Source organism: Nannospalax galili, unplaced genomic scaffold, assembly GCF_000622305.1.
Source record: "Nannospalax galili isolate Female #2095 unplaced genomic scaffold, S.galili_v1.0 scaffold901, whole genome shotgun sequence".
Lineage (NCBI taxonomy): Eukaryota > Metazoa > Chordata > Mammalia > Rodentia > Spalacidae > Nannospalax > Nannospalax galili.
The window spans coordinates 663855-687129 of NW_008344555.1; the positions used below are offsets into that span (position 1 = coordinate 663855).

General features: G+C 38.5%; 1 protein-coding gene across 2 annotated transcripts in view; it reads left to right on the plus strand.

The window, feature by feature from the left end:
• Fhl1 (four and a half LIM domains 1) overlaps nucleotides 1-23275 on the plus strand; it is a 62345-nt gene that overhangs the window by 20379 nt on the left and 18691 nt on the right. For both annotated transcript variants that reach the window (XM_008840697.3, XM_008840696.2), the window contains exon 2: nucleotides 2496-2569. The gene's annotated coding sequence lies outside the window, so the exon portion shown is untranslated. The remainder of the gene's footprint in view (nucleotides 1-2495; nucleotides 2570-23275) is intronic.

Genomic DNA, 23275 nt, shown 5'->3' on the forward strand with positions numbered 1-23275 from the left:
ATATACTTAGCTGTGAATGTCTTCATCCTCACAACCCCAACAAATGCCAAGTGGAACACACAAGAGCAGAGAATAAAATGAAATTGAGACATAGATGCAGTCCAAGTCTTGCTGCAATTTTTACCTTTTATAGATTTGTTACTGATGGGGAAACTGCAAATTATGGGACAGAAGATTGCTCTAGTAGGGTCTAGCAGTTGGACCCCATCGTGAGAGGTTTGCCTCCTCAACCATTGCGCCCTTCTCTTTCCTGCCCTCTGGAGGGTGTCAGAGAACATGAAATGCAAGTACCTTCTGTGAAAGTGATAGCCAGGATCCTGGGTAGATACTACAAGAGAATTTTCCTGTGCCTTTTGACCTGTGGACCCTCCCTACACAGCTAGAGCTTATATAGGTGGGGAGTAGACACAGTGAAGACAGGGAAAGCATTTGGCAGGGCCGAGACCTTAGGAAGGAAGCTGTCTGGCTCTGTAAGTAGAGCACCAGATTCCTTTTAGTAGAACTCAGTATGAATTGCATCTATCGGTAGGAAAAAATCAATTCTGGAAAGGCAAGATGAAATAGGAGATAGAAGCTAGGGTGTGAGGTGTTTTAACTTTGAAGTTCAGGTTCGGTGGAATCTAAAGAAGAGGGTATTTTGTGGCAAGCATTTATTGGAGCGTATTAAATTATTACTCAAGTTGATAGTTTTTGAACTATGTGCCTGCCGTAATAGTATCACATACCTGATATCCTGTGAGTGTCTGCTGTGTGTGAGGCACTCCCTTGTATTTGACACTTTGCCTTTGTGAGGTAAGTTCCCATTATGAGACCCTGAGAGGTTGAGCAGCTACTGTAAGGTGAAGTCAGTGTTTCACCCCAACCAGTCTGGCATCCTGTCTGTGAAGAACTGTAACATGCTGCGTTCTTTCACAGCTGAATGGAACGGTGTAGCATCTTCTAGAAACAGTGAGTTCCATATGAGAAGAGTGTAGGTAGTGGGAGATGAGATGTGTGTGCGCGCGCGCGTGCGCGCGTGTGTGTGTGTGTATGTGTGTGTGTGTGTGTGTGTATGCTATGTGAAGTATTTGGAACTAGGAAAGGAAGATTTTTGTGCCTGCCATCATGAAACTTAAAGTCCTGGAAGACAAAATGTGACAGGAAACAAATAGCACATTTATATGGAAGAGTTAGAAAATATTTGTTCAAGTATAAGTGGGAAGAAGAGTAGAGGATATTCCTTTGAATTCAGTTGCTTCTAAGCAATTCTCTTTTGAATATTAGGTCTTCACCACTGGCACAGATTTACCTTGTGCTGGGGTTTTGACTTGGTCTGTTAGAACCTTGCCCTTATCAGTCAACAGTTTGTCCCTTAGAGGAGTTGCCCTTAACTATGACAGTCATCATTAAGATCTCATAAGCAGAAGAATTCATTAACAAGTTGAACTGGACCAGCTCTTTTTTTGTCTAGTACATCAAACACTTTCAAATTAATAGTCACTGACTATTTGATGATCAGCTTGGAAATGGTTGTAGGGGACAGGAGGAAATCTAAGCCTGGTTGCAATCCTTGGTTATGTTTGCCCTATTTCCATCAATACTTCCAGAGAGCATCCTGTGTGCTAGGCACTGTTCTTGGTGTGAGGGCAAGATAGTGCACGACAGACTGCCATGACACATACTTGTAATGTCAGCAATGGGGAGGAGGAGGCAGGATGATCCTGAGCTTGAGGCCAGTCTGGGCCATATGGTGAGATCCTTTCTCAAATAAAACCGAGGTAGGATCCTTCCACCAAGGAGCTGACATTTCCTCAGATTTCCTTTACCAATGGCATAAGGCACCGGGGGAGATATATATGGGTTTGGGAGGCTGCCCGTGCACAGAGAGGACATTGTGTTGTGGTTGACTGCATTTGTCGTGGATGGGAATAGCCATTGGATACCTGTTTCCTAGTACCAACAGCACCATTCACATTGGGATGAGCCTACCCACTAGCCAGCATCCCAATCCTGTTGTTGATTGGTGGTAACGTCAATGGTCACAGAACTCCTCATCACCATGGTAACACCTCTAAATATTCCTCTGGTGACTAGTGTTCTGGTTGGATTGGAGCCCTCCTGTGACAAAATATTCTAAAGATGTTAAAAGAGAAAAAAAAGGCTCAACCAATAAATCTATTCTAAATGACTGAGTCATTTGTTTTGATTACCTGAGTGATTGCCAAATGTTAATTTAAAACTGAAATAGGCCATGAGCTCACTCCCCTAACAATGCTGAGTGTTTGAGCTAATACAGCTTGATAATGAGAGAGCCAGATCCACTGCCAGTGCTAACATTATATGATAAACAGACATTTGGAGAAATATGCAGAACATCTTGGCAGTTTTATGTTAACTCCAAGGGTTGTAAATACAAAATAAACGTGTTACCATGAGCCATTTCAAAGGAAGTTAATTTTTTTTCATTTCTGACTTTTTCTAAAAAGGTAACTTTGCTCATTTTTTCCCTAACTTAGGCAACTGGTAGCTGTTCTCTGTGGTATCCTAGCTCTTCCCAAACACATCCTGTTCTTCGCATATCCAGTGTGAGGTAAGTTTTACTAATTACTACAAATTCTTTTGCTGATCTCCAACCTTCCAATTTGTGGCATTGTATGAAGAGCTTTATTTGTACAAGAGGTTTACAAGGGCTTATTTTAATTGGCCCAACCAATATCACTACTTACCCTAAATATTAGCTCTTAGGGGGAATGCCTTTTTAATGGAAAACCTCATTTGCTTTGAATTTAGGAGCATACAAGCGAATGTGCCAGGCACAACAGAATGCTTAGAAGGATTGCTTGAAAATAAAGACCTGCTCATGTCACAGTGTGAACAGTAGGGAGCAGAAAAGCTGCATGGAGCAAATGCTGGGAAGGCTGGGAGGAGACTCCTGCCGCTGACCAGAGAAGATTGTGCTGACCAAGTACATTAACTACCAGGAAACTTTTCATCCTGATTGGAGAAAGTCAAGGTGCAGGACTGCCACTCTAAACCTGAGAGTAGGAAAGCCAAGGAGTGCTTCTGATGTGTCACAAAAACATGTGCTAATTTACCCTCAAGTTCAGAAGCAATCCTGCTACATTGATGCATTCACTTGGCCACACTGTCCAGACCTTTCATTTACCACACATTGGCTGTACATCCTCCATCCTCTACTTCCTTTAGCCACAGTGGCTGATTTATTCTCCATAATAATACAGGTGTTCCTATTTCTTTCCTTGAGACAAGGGATGTTCACCTTTTAAAATAATAGGACAGGTATCTAAAAGAGAGCTCATCCAGGCACAAAGCAGTCTCTATGTATTTACAAGAGGGATGTGATATTTGCCAGAACTATATCCACTGGCATTTCCAGTTTCATATATGAAAAGGTTGCTGTGTTTATGCCTTCTTGACCCAACTCACCCCACACAGACAGATATGCAGTGTGGGTTCTCTCAGTCATGGTCGATGTTCAGTATGTATAGCAGGTCTCTGTGCCGAACTCATTATAGATTTGAAAATGCACTTCAACTACACCTTATCTAGAATCCTTGGAATCAGAAATGTTCACGGTTTTGGATCTGGGGTGGTCCTTTTGGAATATTTGCATATACGTAATGAGACATAGGACCCAAGGCTGAACATGAAATTCTGTTTTCTATGCGCGTTATCACAACCTGCAGGTGACTTCTCACAGTATGTTCATTGTACCCATATTTCCACTGTGTCTCATCATATAGACCAAGTGTGGACCTTCCTACAACTTTGCTGGGTGCATCAGCATTCAACAAGTTTCAGATTTTGGACATATTTTTGGATTAGGGATGTTAAACTTGTGTATCTGTTCAAAATAAAATTCTAGAGCAAAGTTTTAGAAATGTATAATCTGAGTTTTCCTATCTTCTCAATTCTGGCAGCCAGAAGTGCTTCCAAAGGCATGGGGCTTTAAACTGACTTCCTTGCAAAAGCTTCATGTCTGACTCAGTTCTGCTGGAGCAATTGTTCATAGATAACCTTTACCTAGCAAAGTTGTTTTCAGACTTGAAAGGAAATCAGGGGCTGGAGAGATGGCTCAGCAGTTAAAAGCACTAGCTGCTCTTGCGGAGGACGTAGGTTCAGTTCCCAGCACCCATATGATGTCTAACAACCACCCATAACTCTAGTTCCAAGGTATCTGATGCCCTCTTTGGCCTTCATGGGCACTGCATGAGACAGGTACATTTACATACATGCAGGGCAAACAACTCATACACATAAAATAAAAACAAAAACATTTCTTTAAAAAGAAATCAGAGAAATGTGTCTCCTAAAGAAAATATTAAATCTCACCCCAATTAAGAAACTCAAATTACAACTGCTTTGTCTCAAGCAGGAGGCTGTGACTCTCGCAGTTACAGAGCTTCATTAGTAGAAAATTTAGGTAGAACCATTTTAATTGAAGTTTTTCAAACACATCTTTAAATGGCTTTCTGATACCAAGACTACCCCAGTGACATCTGTACTTTACCCAAATTTTGTGTCTTTGAGGTTTTCTTTTAGAGTAACAGTGAGTTTCTCAAATGAGTGAATTAAATAGCATCTGCTAAATTCTTTTTAATCACAACAGAATTATATAGAATTATGCAGTTGCATTTTGTGTTCTTTCTTCCTTTAATTCATTCAACCACACTATGTGTCAAGTCACGAATATTATGTGCAACATAAAAGTGATAGATTTGGGATCTAATACTCTTCAGGCATAGGGCAACCCTTGATTATTTTCCTTTTGCCAGGTGAGGAAACTGAAAATCGCTTTGTTTAACATATCATATTGCTAATATTGAGAAGAGGATTGAACAGCCTCATTTCTCCTCGGATCCTTGAGCCTGTGAGCTATGCTGCCTCCATTTAAGCAGGGAGAAACATTAAAGTAGATGATAGTGGTTGGAGGTGCAGCCATGCCCTAGACCAAATGCCCCCCCAAATGAATAGAAATGAAAACTCTGCATTTTACATCCTTTTTTCTTTCTTTTTTTTTTTTTTTTTTTTTTTTTTTTAGACAGGGTCTCCTTGTAGCCCCAGCTGTCCTGGAACTCACTATGTAGACCAGGCTGGCTTTGAACTCACAAAGATCTGCCTGCCTCTGCTTCTCAAGTGCTGGGATTAAAGGTGTGCGCCACCACGCCCGGCCCTTACATTCTATTTTTCAAGTTTATTTTGAATCATTAAACAGATCAGGAAAATAGAGTTTGCGGTTTCCACGGAAGGATGTTTTATTTTTAAAATAATGGTATGTTCCATTTTAAGTTTTATACAACATTTATATTAGACTTGACATTATTGCATTTGGCTGCTGTTAGTTTACAGAATTATTTGGAACACAGAGTTGAACACACAATTCTTAACACACACATGAGCTGGGCTAAACCTGACTATTCTGATTTGCACTGTAGAAATGAAAATATTGTTAATTAATTAGACACATTTCACATTTAGGAAATATTTGTGTCACTGACATACGGTTATTTTCATTATTGGTTTGGCAGTTTTTAAATATTCACCAAACAAAATTAAAAAGACAGTAGTCATAATGATTTTACGAATTCCATGTCTATTGATGTGACCTCTCTTCTTAGAACCCAAGTAGTCAGCATGCAGATCTGCACAGATGGGTTACACAGGCTTAGAGTTTGGAAATCGTCAGTCTAGAGCCATGTTTTGTAACTGGTGGACTGGATCTGGCACACAGTGGTGGTCTTTTAAAATATCAAGTGAGTTTGCCAGCATTTAAAAATCAAGAGGCTTCACATTTTTACACATCCACATTTCCCAGCTTCTCTTGAAATATCAGAAGATTTGGCAGCATCAAACCTGCGTTCCTGTTTGGCTACAGTAGGCCATAGCCAAATTACTGCTATTCCTTCAGAGAGAGCACAGGCTCTTGAGGTTTGCCACAGTCTCCAGCCCAGGCTGCAGTCTACTCAATACTAAGGGCTGGGGCCTGTTGCCCTTACTGGAATGTTTTACTCACATAAGTACTTGAGTTTTCAACTCCAGTTCAAGATAAAATTGTGGGTGCAAACTTCAGATCATCCTTTTTTGCAGAAGATCGGCTTGTTTATTTTAATGTACACAAGGCTGAACGACGTTTATTTTAGGGAGATGCTTTGAAAGGGTGGTAGGTAAACACTAATGGGGGAGGGGTACTTACTGATGGGTGCCCGCCCGATTAAGAAGAGGAACACCAACAAGTGGTAAGTACCCAGTGTTTTTAAATTTTATTCTGGAAGTTTTTTGTGGTCTCCCTTGGTGCTTCTCAAACCTCAGTGTGCACATTTTGAGACCATTGGTCTAGAGTAGGGTTGGAGATCCTACAAGTCCAAAGGGCAGCAGGTAATTTTGCTACTCATGTAGGGCTCTACTTTTCTGAATTGCAAGGGGATGCTACCTAAAGCAGTCCAAAGAGAAAGACACCAGGCATATCAATGAGTTTTTCTTTGGCTTTAGAGAGAGAAGACTATCTTACAAAGGCTGTTTGCAGGTCAGTCCTTAGATAAACCTGGGTTCACTTCCAGTTGCATCAAGGTAGGTTAAAAAAGTTATTTTTAATAGTGTATCATATGTAGAGGATAAATAAAACTTAAATTTTGTTCTACATTATGTGCTTCTAGTTAAAAATGTTTAGAGCACAGGAATAATGAATTAGGGCTTTACACTTTATAGGAGAATATACTTATATGGTTCTCAGAATGCTTATGAATACAAGCACAAAAATAGGCTAATTATCAAATCTTTAGGTATGAAATAACTTCAAGTACGAAATGATAGGAAAAGTCAGAAAAGAAGATACATCAACAGATTCAAATATCTACAGCTCTACTATGAAAAAAGTATAATTAAAATGGCAAGGAAATCATTTCAGGAAAGTTAGCTGCACATATGAAAAGATCACTTCTGTGTGTGTATATGGAACTCATGCAGATTCTAAAAAAGGCATATACATAGACCTGGCATGAGGTAGATGTTCCAGAACTATTGGCCGAATGAACTTTTCATTAGTTAGTTAGGCATTTACATTGCATCAGAAAATAAAGAAATGCATGAAAACTTTAGCCTTAATGGTGAATAAAGACAAAAAGTTCAAACATCAAAAAAGCACATTTTCACTTTCATATCAATTAAAACAAAAAGAGATTTCCATGATGATATGGCACCTTCCTTTAGAGACATAAACTTATTTGCAGATGGTGACACTACATGGCAGAAGTTGTGTGCTGGTACCTTTGAATCCTATTTTTGGGAAATGTGTTCTAAGAAACAGATTATCCTAAGAAGAGAAGAAAACTGACTTGAATTTTAGATATTCATCATAGTGTTATTTGTAAGAGTAAACAACTGGAACAAATTTAAGTGGCCAACATTAGAAAAATGGTTCATTTACTTAGAAGATACTTGTGTTTCATATTAGTGATTGAACATGGGACTTTATGTGTGCTAGGCTGGCATTCTACAACCAACCTACATCCCTAGCCCTCCTTTTGTTTTTCATTCTGAGATACAGTCTCAATATGTTAACCACTCTGGTCTGAAACTCACTTTGTGACCCAGGCAGGTCTTGAACTTGTGATCCTCCTGCCTCATCCTTCTGAATAGCTGAGATTACAGGCCTGAACTACCAGGTCTTGCTTAACAAGTATTTCTGGTTAAGTAAATAATGATGGATCTACAGTGTACTGCCATGAATCAGTTAGATATTAGAGTTTCACATTGCCTAGCAATATGAAAGAATATATGTAGCATAGGCTTACTAAAATGCAGGCTGCAAAATTCTACATCTGTTGTGGTGATAGCCATGCAAGGTGATATGTATATATGCATGCACAAAAACTGGAGGGCACATGGACAAAGGTAAATACCATTTTATTTGAGGTTTCATAATGCTGGTACTTACATTTGTCCATGTGCTCACTTAAAGATTAAGAATCTCCTGTTTCTACCTCCTTTAACCTCCATATCACAAAAAGAGCATTCCTGTTGATTGGATAGTAGGTAAATAACTGTGAAACAAAGTCTTTATCCCAAGTAGGATATTCCTGTGTGTCACACAGTAAGTAAATAATCATGAAACATGGTGTCCTCATCATCCTGGCCAGAGCTTAAACATGGAGTTCTAATAGTACAGGTCTTTCTTGCCTATTTTGTTCCATCACCCCAAATTCCCGTTTCTCTTTCTCCTTCTATGTTTTCGGTGACCCATGTGACAAAGAATACACATTTTGTTTTAGAGCTTCTACTTGCTATGGAGCAGTGCGAGGCACAGGATGAGTCTTCATTTCTAAAGGTACAGCATACAGGGAAAGAGAACATTAATTGTTCTCTGACTGGCGGGCAATACCCAGCTCATCTTCTCAATTCCATTGCATAAGCTGGCAGAATTCACTTGAAGGCTTATTAGCCTTCTTGCAGTGCCCCCTCCCCTTCAGCTGTATTCCTATTTCAGATATACTTGTTTCCCTGCTGTAAGTATACTTTTCTCTTTTAATTAGGTCAGTTACTTCATGTCTGTTTTTCTTTTTTGACATGGTTTCCTCTGGCTTTGGCACCACATATTTTCCCCATATGTCATTGCCTCTAGAGCTTCATGTTGCAATCATTTTTCAAGGGGAACAGAGAGCACATTGCTAAAGGGGGGGGGTGGATAACTCTTCACTCTTTTGCTTGCCCTTTGCTTGAATGAGCATTCATGTTTCTTTTGGGCCTAGTTCTGTTTGGTTTTGCAGTCTTCGCAGTCAGTTATGTTTGGACTAAAAGATACTTAAGTAAAAATAATGGTAAGTCAGAGATATGTCTGGCAAAGGTGCAGCACATTTGTTAAGGTTACTGGTTTATTTATCTCCCTTGTCTCTATGACTACCAAATCTGGGCCTGGAATTTAATGGACTTAATTTTGACCTTCTGTAACATCTCCTAACTTTATCCAGCCTCTTATTGCAAAGGAATTCGTTTTCACTCGAGGAAAGAAATAGCCTCATTTATAGGAGTCCTAACCAGATTTCAAAAGGTGGTCTCTTCAGAGTCTTTGATTTTTTTAAAAAATATTTTATTTTATTTATTATTTTTACTTTTATGTGTATGAATGTATTGCCTGCTTGTATGTAAGTGCACTCATGTTGTGCAATACCCTTGGAGGTCAGAAGTGGCCATTGGATTCCCTGGAACTTGAATTATGGACAGTTGTTAACCACCATGTGGGTGCTGGGAATCAGACTCGGTCCGCTGCAAGAGCAGCCAGTGGGCTCTTAATCCCTGAGCCATATCTCTAGCCCAGAGTCTTTGATTTTTGCAATCTTCAATCAGAGCACACATCACACTTGGAAAGAAATCTAACAACACACATATACATCCATCATTACTGGTGTCCAAAGGAAATATTTTTCTTCTCAGTGAAATAAGGTATTGCTTAGTCAATGTGAATGAGCTCTGATAGTAAATCAATTGGAATGTTCTATAAGGATATTAAATCAATGGGAACATTGATTATACACAATACCTTTTATTTTAAAAGCTATCGCTTATCCATTATAGGGTTATAAATCTACATTTCCATAAATGTTCAGATAATATTTTGCAGTTTAAATGCATTAAACTGTGCCATAGATGTTCATAAGAAAGGTTCGATTTGGTAATGATTTTCACAGAAGTCATATTTGGATGCTGAAATTTAAAAATAATATTTCATCTATACCTAAATGATGTGACTAAAGACACAGACCCCTGATCTGTGTTTAAGGAAGCCTAGAGTCAGACCCTGCTGGACTTCAGTAGCTTCAAATGGTCAGATAACACTTTTCAGTCTCTTCCATGTGGTTCCATGAGGTTTATAAATGTATTCCAATTTCAAGAAATTTAATAATTCATCTAAAATGAAGCCAGCATACATTACTATATTTAAGCCTAGGGCATACTGTGTTAGCCTACTCATGGAAAATTTTATGTACTTATAAATTCTTTAACCTCTTAAGAACAAATTCACATGTGAAATTTCCAGAAAACAAAAACAAAAGAATCAGAAAATGATCAGTACGGTTTGCAAAAAGGCTGTGGCTAGGGAAGTGACCTGTGTCCTTCTAAGGACCAGCATGAAATGCTAGAGTTCAGGTCTGTCATCAGGTTTGACTCAGGTTCAGTAGGAATTAGTAAAACAAAATCTTTGACTAAGATTCTTGAATCTCACATACCCTAAAACCTCGGGGTATGTGAGAGTTGTTTTTAAATTTTGTCCATCATCACCTTTTCTATTAATAGGCGAAAGACTTGAGAAGCAGCAGCAGATGTTCACTTGTGAAAGAGATCCATACTTGTAAGGTGAATGTTGGATATCCTTAATTTCTGGAATTGAAACCTTGACTCACGTATCTTATAACCATAAACTTAGAAAATTTATTAGGTCAAGTTCATAGGTACATATTATAAATTTTGATATGGTCAGCATGAGGCGCATAGCTAAGGCTTTTTACAGATATCACAGTGCTAAACCTAAAAGTGAACCATGCTTCTACCATCATCATCATTATTATACTATCAACTTTATGTCACATGTTGAAAGCCCAGTGTAATGTCCTGATAATTGCTAAAATGTATTCTTTCATTGCTAATATTACAGCATCGCTTAAACAGCACTAAGTATCAGGTCAATTTAAAGAGAAATAGGTGAGCGACATAAAATGCATTTAGAAGAATAGTACATTCTCCTGTCCTAACATCCAGATTGACAGATAATGTTCACACATTGTACGCCATCTCTTCCTGAGATTATCCAGTTATTAGATACTTTCTTCAACAGCTCCTCATCTGAGGAGAAAAGCAGTGGACCATAGGTAGTATGGTAAGAATTCGTGGTCTTTACTGAATCTGTGTGCATCTCTTATGCTGTAAGAGTGAATATGTGATACAACTATTTCTATACATTCCTCAAGACTCTAAATAATGATTAAGGCATTCCATATATTTCTTTCCTAGAACCAGTAGAGATTTTGTGAATGATGGTGTAAGATTACATCATGGTTGTCAGTGTACATAGGCTAGGGAATTCAAAACCCATTAATGCCTTTTGTTCTCTCAAATGGTTCAGTTGCAGACTAATTGTAGAAGATGAGGGCCACCCTTTGCATTGGCTCAAGTGACAGATTTGAACTGGGAGACTTTAAAACATGCTCCTTCAGTATTTTTAAACCCTTCCCTTATGTTCCCAGCCCTGTCCTCTGTACTGTCAGTCCTCATAAGCTTTACACAGGTTCTTGACCTGACACTCCCCACCCCGCCTAAGTTTCCCATTTATCCTACTGGGACAATATAAGGCAAAAGAATTTGATTGAGATTTACTGTCTTAGATTGTAGTCTGCTTTCCATAAGAAACTGAATGCTCCTAATATTTCCTTAGTTTTTCCATATCATTTATATTTAGTGCCAGAGGCTTAGATAGGCATTGACTAGAGATACAATGAATTAAATGAAAGGTTTTGTTTAACTTATAAATGATGGCATTGCCTGGTATAACGCAAGGCAGTCTCAGACAAGGCAGTCGCAGAGTCTTTGATTCCCTGTTCCTTCAAAACCCATATTCCTGACATCATTGTAGATGCTCCTTGTATGGAAAAGTCCCTACTACCTTGTTATAGTATGATACTCTTTCCCCTCAACCTTTTGTATTAAGGTTTTTAGACAGGAAAGTTGAGATCCATTAACAGTAAACACTCATTTTCCTATCACCTAGATTCTATAATTAAGCACTTTACTAAGTTTGCTTATCATATAACCCATTTGTCCGCCTTAAATTTTTAGATGCCTCAGCCCTAAACAATTTGGTTATATACATCATTTCATTGCCTCAATTTTGACATTTTCAGTGCTGTTATCAGATTTGCTGCGATCTTGACATTTGTCTTGGTGGTGGCTAAGAAGGGGTGCTAACTTTAGTGTGGAATGTACTAGGTTTTCAAACTCGAGGTTTTGTTAGTTTCTACCGGCAAGTACACAGCACAGTACTGCTGCTCCTTTCTGGCCACATTTCATGATGATGTTATTGGTACTGTTGAAGCTTGGAGGGCCAGCCTAGGAAATACAATCAGGGGTCTTTTTGTATAAATTAAACCAGAAAGTTGAGTTTGAGGAGAGTAGGGCAAAAGGTTAGACTTAGTTACTACAGTGGTCGGGATAGAGTTCGAGTCTGAGGCAGTGAGTCCATATCAGGAAGTTACCAGTATGATACCACTATCTATAAAGCCTAGAGAGTGTTTAGGCTTTATGTTACTGAAAAGCCACTGAAAAGCCATGGATTTAATAAACACTTAAGAGTACAAAAAGAATCATTTACTCTAGTGGTTTTCACATTATAGTCCATGGAATTCTGTGTTTCAGAGTTCAATCAGTATTTGACTGAATTTTTAAAAAAATGTATTATGCTATTTAAAAAATGATAAAATGGCAGACACATTCAACCATGTTTTATACCAAATTTTCACATTCTAGAAGAACAATTACTGATTGACTTTAAAATGAGTAAAGGTTATTAATGTCACCCTAAAATAAAATTTTGACTAACACTTATCAGTCATCCATCAAAGTCATGCTAATATTTCTGTTGGGAGACTAAAGACAAAAGGTCTGCTGAGAGGCCATTACACTAAAGCCATGGGTGTTAAGGCACTAGCCTGTGAGAGCTGATGTTACATTTGGGTTTCTAGTTACCACAAGCACTTACCCATCTGTTATATTTAGATTTTTTTTTCTAGTACCTTCAGGAATCTGGAAACAGATGAGTATATGCTTTAAACTTGAAACAGCCATTAAGGGGGAGCTACGGTTAAGAAGTTAGAGGCTAGCTACATAATGTCGAAGTCTGAAAATATGTGTCCAACATTGCAGTTCATTGTGAAGTTTTTGGGGATTCTCTGATTGTGCCTGAAAACCTTCGAATGGCCTTGGCAGATTCCTTTCACTTGGAGACAGTGGTATTCACTTAGGTTCCTTTCATTCTAAGTGGTGTTACTTTCTCTGCCTGGAACCCTAAGTACCTTTTGCAACCCAGTATCCACTTGTATGTACTTGCAGTCAAGTTTTAAAATTTTTACATGTCTTATGTTTTGCTTCCACATACTTGATTTTTTTTTTTTTTTGAGACAGGGTCTCATGTAGCCCAGTCTGGTCTTGATCTTAGTATTTAATTGAGGATGACCTTGAGCTTCTGGTCCTCCTCCCTCCACCTGCCTAGTGCTGAGATTACAGGTGTGTACCAGTGCTCCCAGTTTTACACAGTGCTGAGCCTTGAATCCAGGGTCTTACGCAACTACATTTCAAGAGCTACATTGCCGTAACCCCTTGTCAACATTTTATTACAAAGATTTTTTTCAAAGTTGAAATGACTTTTTCAGTGACCACCTGTGTGCTTCTCATCATTTTGCTCTACTTTTTTGTATCATGCATCTGTCCATACACCAACCAGCCCGTCTTATTTTGGATGTATTTTGAAGTGACGCTACTAGATTTCTCTACCAGTTAACTTCTTATATTTTATGCCCTCAAAGTCTAGCTTTTTGAACATTACACTAATATGTCTAAATTGGCATAGCATCGTGTGAAAGAAGATGTAAAATAAATGCCTCAATTTTACTGGGAAAAATTTTTAGGAGCCTTAATTTAAAAGTATCACTTTTTCTGGAATTCTGGCATGGAGGTGGAAAAAAAACACTGGCTTATTTTAAAACTTGAACTTTTTATGATTTGGTCATTGTTGACCTCTCATTAAAGCAGGGTAAATTTGAAAATTTTATTTTCATCAGATAGAGAAGCCAAATAACTTCCAATTCTTTTTTTTTTTTTTTTTGGTTTTTTTGAGACAGGGGCTCCCTGTAGCCCCAACCTGGCCCAGAACTCCCTAGTATATTTTAATTTTTAGATATGTGAATATGTATGTGTGTGGGTCACCGAAGTAGAGTTTTGGTTTTTTTGAGACAGGGTCTCCCTGTAGCCTCAGCTGTCCTGGAACTCACTATATAGACCAGGCTGGCCTTGAACTTACGGAGATCTGCCTGCTTCTGCCTCCCAAGTGCTAGGACTACAGGCCAATTCTTGTAGAGAGGTGGGATCATCTTTAAGAGTTGCTGTCATCAAATGTTGGTCCTTCCCATCTAACCCATTGCATCTGGAATACAGAAGAGTAGCTAGTGAGTTGTTCTGTGTTCGATTCAATCCCAAACCCTGGTTTTAAAGTCAGAGTGTTAAGTGCAAATTATTTTAAAAAAAAAAACACTCTCGTTACAATTTGAATGGAGAGAGTGGAGATGGACATGAAGGGTTCCAGTGCATGACTTTTGTCCCTGTTTATGTGGAAGGCTCTCCCTTGCATCTTCCAAAGCTGTGGTGGTTCCCTTTATTCCTTCCCGGGAATTGTGTCCAAACACTCACTTGGCCCATGGGGTGAGCTGGGCAGATTTCCTTCTGGAAGTCCTCACTAGTACTCTTGAAGTACCTGGCAGGAAGACCCTTAAAAACATTTCTAAGCAGTTTTTCCCACTCCCTATAGGGCTAATCCTCTACTTTCCCCTTAAGTTTCGGCTCTTGTTGCTTGGGTTGAGAAAAAGATTGCTGATATGGTCCCCATTGCCTGAAAGGAGAACTGGTATAAGAATGAAAGGACTGGGAATTTGGGGCTGACAGTGATTAGGTAGGGGACACAAGTGGAGGACTTGGTGGTTAGATAAGTTGATAATGTGTCAGGCGAGAATGAATCTGCAAGAAGTATATATAAAAAGTTGTATACAATAACCATCTGCTGCAGGCAGACACACGACCTTTTAATGCCTGTTAGCTCACTGGCATGGTGGGATAAGATGCATTTTGGGCTTGGGAGAGACTATTAAGTTGCGAAGTTTTTTATTCATCTACCACCAACTTGCCCTTTGATCTCAGAATGTGACTTACGTGTCCTGTGGGGGCTTCATAATCGCCCGTAACGAAACTGATTTGCTTTATATAGTGTAAGCATTGAGTTTAAAACTATATCTGGTTTCTGTTATAGGTTAAGTATATGAATTATGTCATGAGGCTTTATATATGCACATTAAGCTTTCAAATCAAATTTATTTTGATCAATAAAAATTATTTTGTATAGGAATACTTTGTATTCTATAGCTCATATGTACACTGTCACCCCTAATTAAACAATAATTCCAAAAATTAGTTACAGAATACTTTCATTAACTATGAGACATATGTTTAAAATATATATAAATTGATGATCCTATGTAATTATGGTTAGTAGGAAGGTGGAAAGTTCGAGATTTATGCTTAGAACAGGCGATGGCACTTGATCTTCTATTCTTAGCTTGACCTCACCCCTTCTTTTAAGGCAAGATACTTAATCTTTTAATGTCTTGGTTTATCCACCTGTAACACCTGTACTTGTGTTTCATGAAAAGAGTGCCGGGGTTACATTTGATAGCATTTGAAGGGCTGACATAGAAAGTGGCACAGAAGTTCAAATTGCTAGGTAGTCAGTATTTATTTTTGTGCCCAATAATAATCTTGACAAATAACTAATTGCTACATTTAGAAAGTTACAACTCTGGAGGGAATTGATATTTGATAGTGTTGTCCTGTGTGTTCTAAGTTACCATCATAACAGGAGGAAAATAAACCCTGTCCTGGCTGTGTTACAGAGGGATTAACTCATTTCTTCAAGTCATTGCTAAAGCTCTAGCCCTTTAAACAACAGAAATCAGAAGTGTTCCTTCTTTTATTGCCTTTTTGTCCTCCAGATAAAAACCGTATAACTAACCTTAAACTTTTTCAGTTATTGAAGTCCTCCCAAGTAATTTTTGTAAAGAATGAAGGATGTACCGTGTCAATCACTTAAAGCAGTTAAAAATACCCTATACAAGTGTGTAGAGGGAATGCTTTTGATTTTTAGATCAAAGCAAAGAACTAAGATTATGCAGCGCTTGCTTATTATATATTTGCTCCCAGCTACTTGTGCTTTTACAAAGCCTTAAATGTCATTTCAGTTCAAGAGGATTGAAATAGTTTTTGACTCTGTGAAACTAAAATACCCGTATTACTATATTCTAAATTCTGTATACTTGAAAGTTTGCGCTAGCATGAAGGCGAATTCTTATCGGGGAGATTCTTGGTCTTTTCCCAAATGATCTACCTCAAGATTTTGTGCCATGAAATACATATGAGTATATTTATTGTGGTAATTGTATGAGTGATGTAAAAAATGAAGTCCACCTGAAAAATTACAAGAATGCCTACTTTGGAACAAAGCCTGATTTATTCATGTATTTATATTAGGCACATATCATTCACTAAAACAGTTTTACAGGGAATGCAAAACAGGTATTAATGTCTCCATTGTTAAGGAAAGAAAATTAGTTTTCTGATAAGCAGCTCAGTAGTCAAGACCATCACATCTGGGGATACTGATTCCGAGTCTAGTAAAGCCAACAAAATGCTTGCTGTTCTTCTTTTGTTTGTTTGTTTGTTAAAGGAAAACTTAAAATTAACTTCTGTATTGTAATCTCAGTTAAATTTTGCTAACTTAACTTTTAATTGACTTCCTTTGGTTTTTTGAGACAGGGTCTTGGGAGGGTGCCCAGGTTTCTTCCTGGAACTTGTTATATAGACCAGGTTAGCCTCAAACTTGTGGCGATCTTGTCTCTGACTCTCAAGTGCTAGGATTACAGGTGTGTACCACCAAGCTTTGCTTCAGTGATTTTTGAGCTTGCTAAAAGAGATTGAAAATTAAGTGTCCTGTTTTACAACTCCTAAATTCATGTTTTATCTGTACATTTTCTGCTTCAGTGTGATCATTTATATAGACTTAAGTACTTGTGACATTAAATAGGGAGACAATTTGAAGGAAAATAAAAATAGGTTTTTCTAAACTTATATACTCCTGGTGTGCTATAACATCCCAAGTGAGGATTCCCATGTTGACATCTAACAGATAGCCAAGCTACACCCATTTAAAATAGTTTTCATATATTTAAGCTGATTTATAAGGATCAATCCTTTTCCTGAAAGCCAGAGTTAATTTTTAAAATGTTCACTCTTGAGATTGAAGTAAGGGGGCTGCTGACCTTTCCTTTCCTTGTGTGTCTGTAGAAACAAAGAGATAGAAGTGAAGTTGATAAATCTGGGTCAAATAGCCATAGAACACAGGTCCCTGCTTTCAGTTACTTATGTGACCTTTAAAAAACCAAGTACCTATTTCAGAGAAGACTGACCTTTGAGGCGATAGACACCAACCTAATCTTCCCTGTGAAAGTGGGAATAGTTGCGGGGTGAATTGAAAATTTCTGATACAGGTATAATTGAAGAGTCCATGACAGACTTACATAACAAACAAGACTGTTATTTTTTTCCCAGCATGCAGTTTTAAGGTCAGATGTGTGACTCAACAACTGTGCACTTTCCTGGTGGTATGCATCAGTGACATGTTGCCAGTCTCATCATCCAGAAGACCTTGTGCCCAGCTCGGGTTTCTCCATTATAATCCCCAACTGAGAGGCCACCTTTCATTTATTGAAATAGATGAAGAAGGCAACATGAACCTTTGACAGTCAAGTACTGTATGTACTTTTTAGCTTTTCAGGCTTAAGACTTAGTGAACACCATCGTACCTATGCCTTAATTGACAGTTAGATCCTGCATTGCCACTAATCTATTATGGTGTGGCTTGGCATGAGCATGTGATCAGCATGGTCAGTATAAATGTTTTACTAAGTTGAACATTATTAAATTCATTGTCAAGGCACTTTGGTTTGGTGTAAATAACACTAGACTTGGAATCAAAACCTACTTCCTCTCTGGGTGGCTTATTAGCTAAAGGTGATCTTAGCATATTTGGCATGGGATTTCCAGATGGCATCTTCTCTGCATGCTCTGCATGCATAAAAACATCTGCCATTTCATTAGGCTTTGGTGGGTGCTGCCTGATCCACTTGACAGCACATCCATTTCCTTTTCTCTCTCCCTTTCTTTCTAAACCAATCCCCCCATTCCTTTAGTGCACCTGACTCCTCTTGTGTATTCACTCACTACATTTTTAGTTGATAGATCCCATCTTTTAAAAACACATGTTTCTTATAGTACTCTTTGTCTTAAGAAAATACTGGAAACATGTCTGTCCAAAATGGACCAATTAAGTCAATTGTGATATATCCACACCATCAAATACTGTGTACATATTTAAAAGGGGGAAATGCTTTATGTATTGACATGGGAATCTCTTCAAATGTAAATAAATAGAAATCTCAAAAGAATAAATAGAAAACAAGATTAAGAGAATGCATCATATACTGCCTCTTCTTTTTTTAAAAGAGGAAAAATAAATACACAGATACCTACTTTTTATATGTGCATTGTCTCTGGAAGCATCAAGCAGACCGTGATAGTAGCACATGCTTATGATCCCAGCACTTGGAAGGCTCAGGCAGGAGAATCATGAGTTTAAGGCTAGCATAATGCAACTATATATCAAAAACATCGGAGAAAAAGAAAACATGGTACCATTGGTTATAAATTCATGGGAGGAAGTAAATATGTGGTAACTGAGAGAGGGTAGATGACTTTTTACTATACACTCTTGTACCCTTTTAAAAAATGTATTTGTAGGCTGGCGAGATGGCTTAGTGGGAAAAGACACTTGCCACCAAGCTTTAAGACCTGAGTTTGATCTCTGGAACCTGTGTGGTGGAAGGTGAGAACTGACTTCCAGAAGTTATCTTCTGCACTCCATACATGTGTACATGTACACTCAAAGAAACAAATAGAATGAATAAATTAATGTTAAAAAATTAAAAACCAAATATTTGCCAGGCGTGGTGGTACCCACCTGTATTCCCAGCACTTGGGAGGCAGAGGCAGGCAGATCTCTGTGAGTTCAAGGCCAGCCTGGTCTACATAGTGAGTTCCAGGACAGCTGGGGCTACAGGAAGACCCTGTCTCAAAAAGACCAAAAACAAACAAACAAACAAAAAAACAAAAAAACCAAGCAGAAAATATTTAAAAATAAATTTGTCATGCAAAAATAATGCTCATAATAGCATTCTTCATAGCTAAAATGTAGAGACGACCTGAATGTGTGTCACCTGATACGTGAATGAACAATCTATGGTACATCTGTACACTGGAATATAATCATCCACAAAACAAAATAAAGTAGCAATTCATGTTCTAACATGAATGGTCCTTGAAAATATGCTAATAGAATCAAAAGAATCAACAGCATGCCAACTGAAAGATCTCAGACACAAAACACCACATATTGTATGATTACATTTATATAAAATGTCCTGAAGAGGCAAATCCATTGAGACAGAAAGTAGGCCAGAAGTTATCAGAGGTTGGGTTGGGGATTTGGGGAGGGAGAAAGAAAAGTGATTGCTAAGAAGACCAGGCTTCCTTGGGAGTGGTGAACATATGCTCGAGTTAGATAGTGCTGATGGTTGTATCACTGTGAATGTAGTGAAAACATTGAAGTGTACATGCTAAAAGTCCAGATTTTATGCTGTGTTATTTTTATGGCATATTATGTCTCAATATGTAAAATTAATTTGGTAAAGTCAAGAACTTGGAGACTTTATCAATCACTGTGCTGTAAACATATAAAACCAAGAACAGCTCTCTTAGGTTTCTGCCTAAGAACTGTTGCCATTTTGAAATATTTCCTATACTGCCACTGATAATGCCAAAGGGGTTTGTGTCTTTTAGCTACCTTCACTACCATTTGCTGGTGACCTTTTCATCCTATATAGGAATACTGTTAATCCAAACAAACTTCTTGTTGGTAGACATATAGCTAAAATAAATAAGGCATTTCTGATGATGAAGAGTAGAGACACTATGGCTGGGGGCTTTCCCCAAGACCTGTCACTAGAAGAGGTTATGGGAATTTGCAGAAGAGCCTAGGAACATCATTGAGAGAAGTCTGCCCTTTCCTACCAGCTGATTCCGCAGCTATCCCCTGCCACTGTCTTGCTGCCTTCCAGGGCTTGTAAGCTGCTGTCTCTTTCCTTGTGTTCTTTTGAGGTGAGCTGAACCAAACAGTTTAAGGAAGGGAAAGAATTAGCTTCATAGCATCTGACCTGTTCACAGGTTAGTTAGATAATAGTCTCCTCCTAACCTTTTAAAACCCTAAATTCATCTTGACATGGACATGTGGGATTGACCTTAATATATGCTTGATTATGAGTGATGTAAGGGGTGCATATTTCTGACACTCAAGACCTCAAGTCTTCCTGTATTTGCCTAAACTATGGTTCAATACAGCCATATTTCACTTGACCTGCAGAGCCCACCCTATAACAAGATAGGATCTTTCAGATCCACATTGCTGGCATTCACTGAAAATGGTCTCACATAATGTAAATGTACTCCACATTCTGGTTGAAACTGCTTCCTGGATATGCATAGCCTCTTTTGGTTTTTGTCTTGAGAGACCAGCTTAAGTTCTGAGATGAAGCAACAGTTTGCCTAATTCATTAAAACTAAGAAGGCCAAGCCTTTATTTGCTGTGTTGGCAAGTCTTTTAACTCTAGCCAGAAAATGTCTCCCCATCCTCCGCACAAAGTGGGCTCTTTTCCTTCTGGGTAGAAAGGATTTAAGGAAGACCCCTGCTCATCCCAAGACTGGGCAAGTGCCCTAGATCTGCCTAGTCATTCCCTTGAGAATCCAAAGCCTTTGTTCTCTCTTGGTCTCATCTGTTCAGAAATCCTTCTTTCTTGTATTTGAACATGCAGTCCTCTCCATTGGGCTGTCCTGTTGTCGGCCACCATTCTGAGTCCTGAGGACTTTGAACTTTGCTCTGGGTTCTCCAGTCATTCTCTGGCTCATGGTCTTTACAACTGGGCTCTTGGCCAAGATCCTGAGAGCTTATCTCTTTTCCACATATCTCCTGTGAACTGGTGAACTTAATAAATTCTACTTGCAGGAAGCTAGTGCTCGGGACGGCTACATTTTTAGAGTGTTGTTGAAGAGATTATATATAGTGATTACTGTGTGTCAATTACTGTTCTAAATGGTACAAATATTGCTTTATGTCTTATAATATCCATATTACATAGGTCCTATTATTATCTCCATTTTACAGATGAACAAGTTGAGTCACAGAGAAGCTAGATAAAGTTTGCCTATATCATACAACCAATAAGTGATAAGGCAGAATTCCCATCTAGACATTGTGGATGCAGGATCCATGCTGTTAGTCAACTGCACTGTATTTGCCTGAACTTTATAAAACAGATATACTCATTAAATTTAGGGAAAAGCCACATTGCTTATCTTCATACTGATTAATTGTGGAACTAATCTCATGTAAAATTAAGCCTTGAATTTCTTTTATGGAGAAATTTAAAAAGTTATGTCCAATTTGTCACTTTATCTGAAGTTTATGAATACGAGTCAGTATTAATTGCTTTTTGTTTCATTTTTCATACTGTAGGCAATCTGGCTTCATGTACATTAGGTACATAGTACACATGTTTGATCTCTTTGATTATTAACACTGCTCAGAAATTAACATGAAGGACTGAAACTTAAGGTTCATGTGATACAATCTTTCCATCTATGTGTCCTGTAGTAGCCTCTGATACCCTAGAGCTAGCTTTAGATTCTCTTTTTGGAGTGTTCTGTGGACTTTGCATATGTGTAGGCATATGCTAGTCTACTGAGCTGTATTTCCAGGTCTAAGGCCCTCATTTTGTGAGGCCTGTTTGCTGGACTTCGTGTTCCCATAATTTTCTTTGATGTATTTGCTACCTGGCATAGAGAACATACTGCTTGACTCTGGGAGATTCAAAACTGCTTACATTCCTTCTTAAGTTCCAGCAAATCTGGTAGACCCTCTGTTGTTCCTTTCAACCTAGTCCTTCTGTGTCTCAGCTCAATGTCAACTACCACTTCTGGGTTATCTCAGCCAAAGTTTATGGTCTCACTGACTAGACTTTTGCTGTAGCATGAAAGAATATAAATTGTTTCATTCTAGCTCACAAAAATCTCATGGTTGGTGACCCACATTAATCTCTGTTGATAGTAATGAATGTTAAGGGTTCAGGATCATCTTTTACTATAAATCTTATTCCTGTGGTTTATATTGTAATGAGTAAAGACCCTTTGCTGGAACCAGCTTGATGAGATACAAGGAAGGAGCAGTGTTTTCAGTTGGAAATCATCAGTGTGGTCATGAAGCAAAAGTGATACAAATGAATGCATTCCCAGATTTGTCCCACTATGTCTTCTGATCCTTCTGGTAGCTCTGACTTTTGGAGGAATGCGTACTCTATTCTCATCATATATAGATAGACTGGCTAACAGGGAAGACAGGCTACTCTTGGGGGCAGTAACCTATTGGTAGACCACACACCAAGATCCCTAGGTCAGTTTTCACAAAATAGCACCTGGCCTGGCACAGCAGAATGGTTCTATTCACAGGAAGTTATTTTTGTTTGCTCTCAACATGAATCACTGTGTACTGCCACCCTCCTGGGTCTGCCTGTAAGTACTCCTGGGTGGAGTCTGGATTGAGACACTTCTGGGGCAGACACAGGCAGATGAAAGCCAAGTAAGCTTTAACTGGCTATAATTTTCAGTTCTCCAGAAATCTAGATTGACCCTGCTATCAAAATAGTTAACTCTAGTGCCCAACAAAACAGGAAATTCCTGAGTTAAATCCAGGCCATTTCTTGGTCTCTTTGTTTCTGTCATCCTCACACTGTGCACCACATTAAGTTCAGATTCTTGAGAAAACTCCACCTAACCATCATGAATTTCTTCAACCTTGACATTGAGTTTTAGGGCTATGCTCCATTTTCAGTTTGAAAACAGGGATGCATAATAATGTAAAATGCTCATTATAGTCCTTTGGTAAAAAGAAGACAGATCATATGTCACTAGGTGGAATATTTCACACTGGGAAGCAGGACTCATGAAGTATTACAGGCTCTTTCCAATCAGGGCAGTCAATCATAGTTGTCAGCACTAAGGATAAAGATATGAGAGATGAAGCTGTAACTCAATTTTAGAGTGCTTTCCTAGCATGCTCAAAGCTCTGGTCCCATCCCCAGCACCACAAAGAGAGAATAAAGTATGGATAGCATATTTGACTTGTTCTTCATCCTTGTTACGGATATTAATCATCAGGTAAATTATAGACTAGGGCCATGGAATGTTTAGCTCTCAGGCATCTTTCAGAGACTTGAAATGTCCATAACAGGTGGGCTTGGTGAATGCCAGG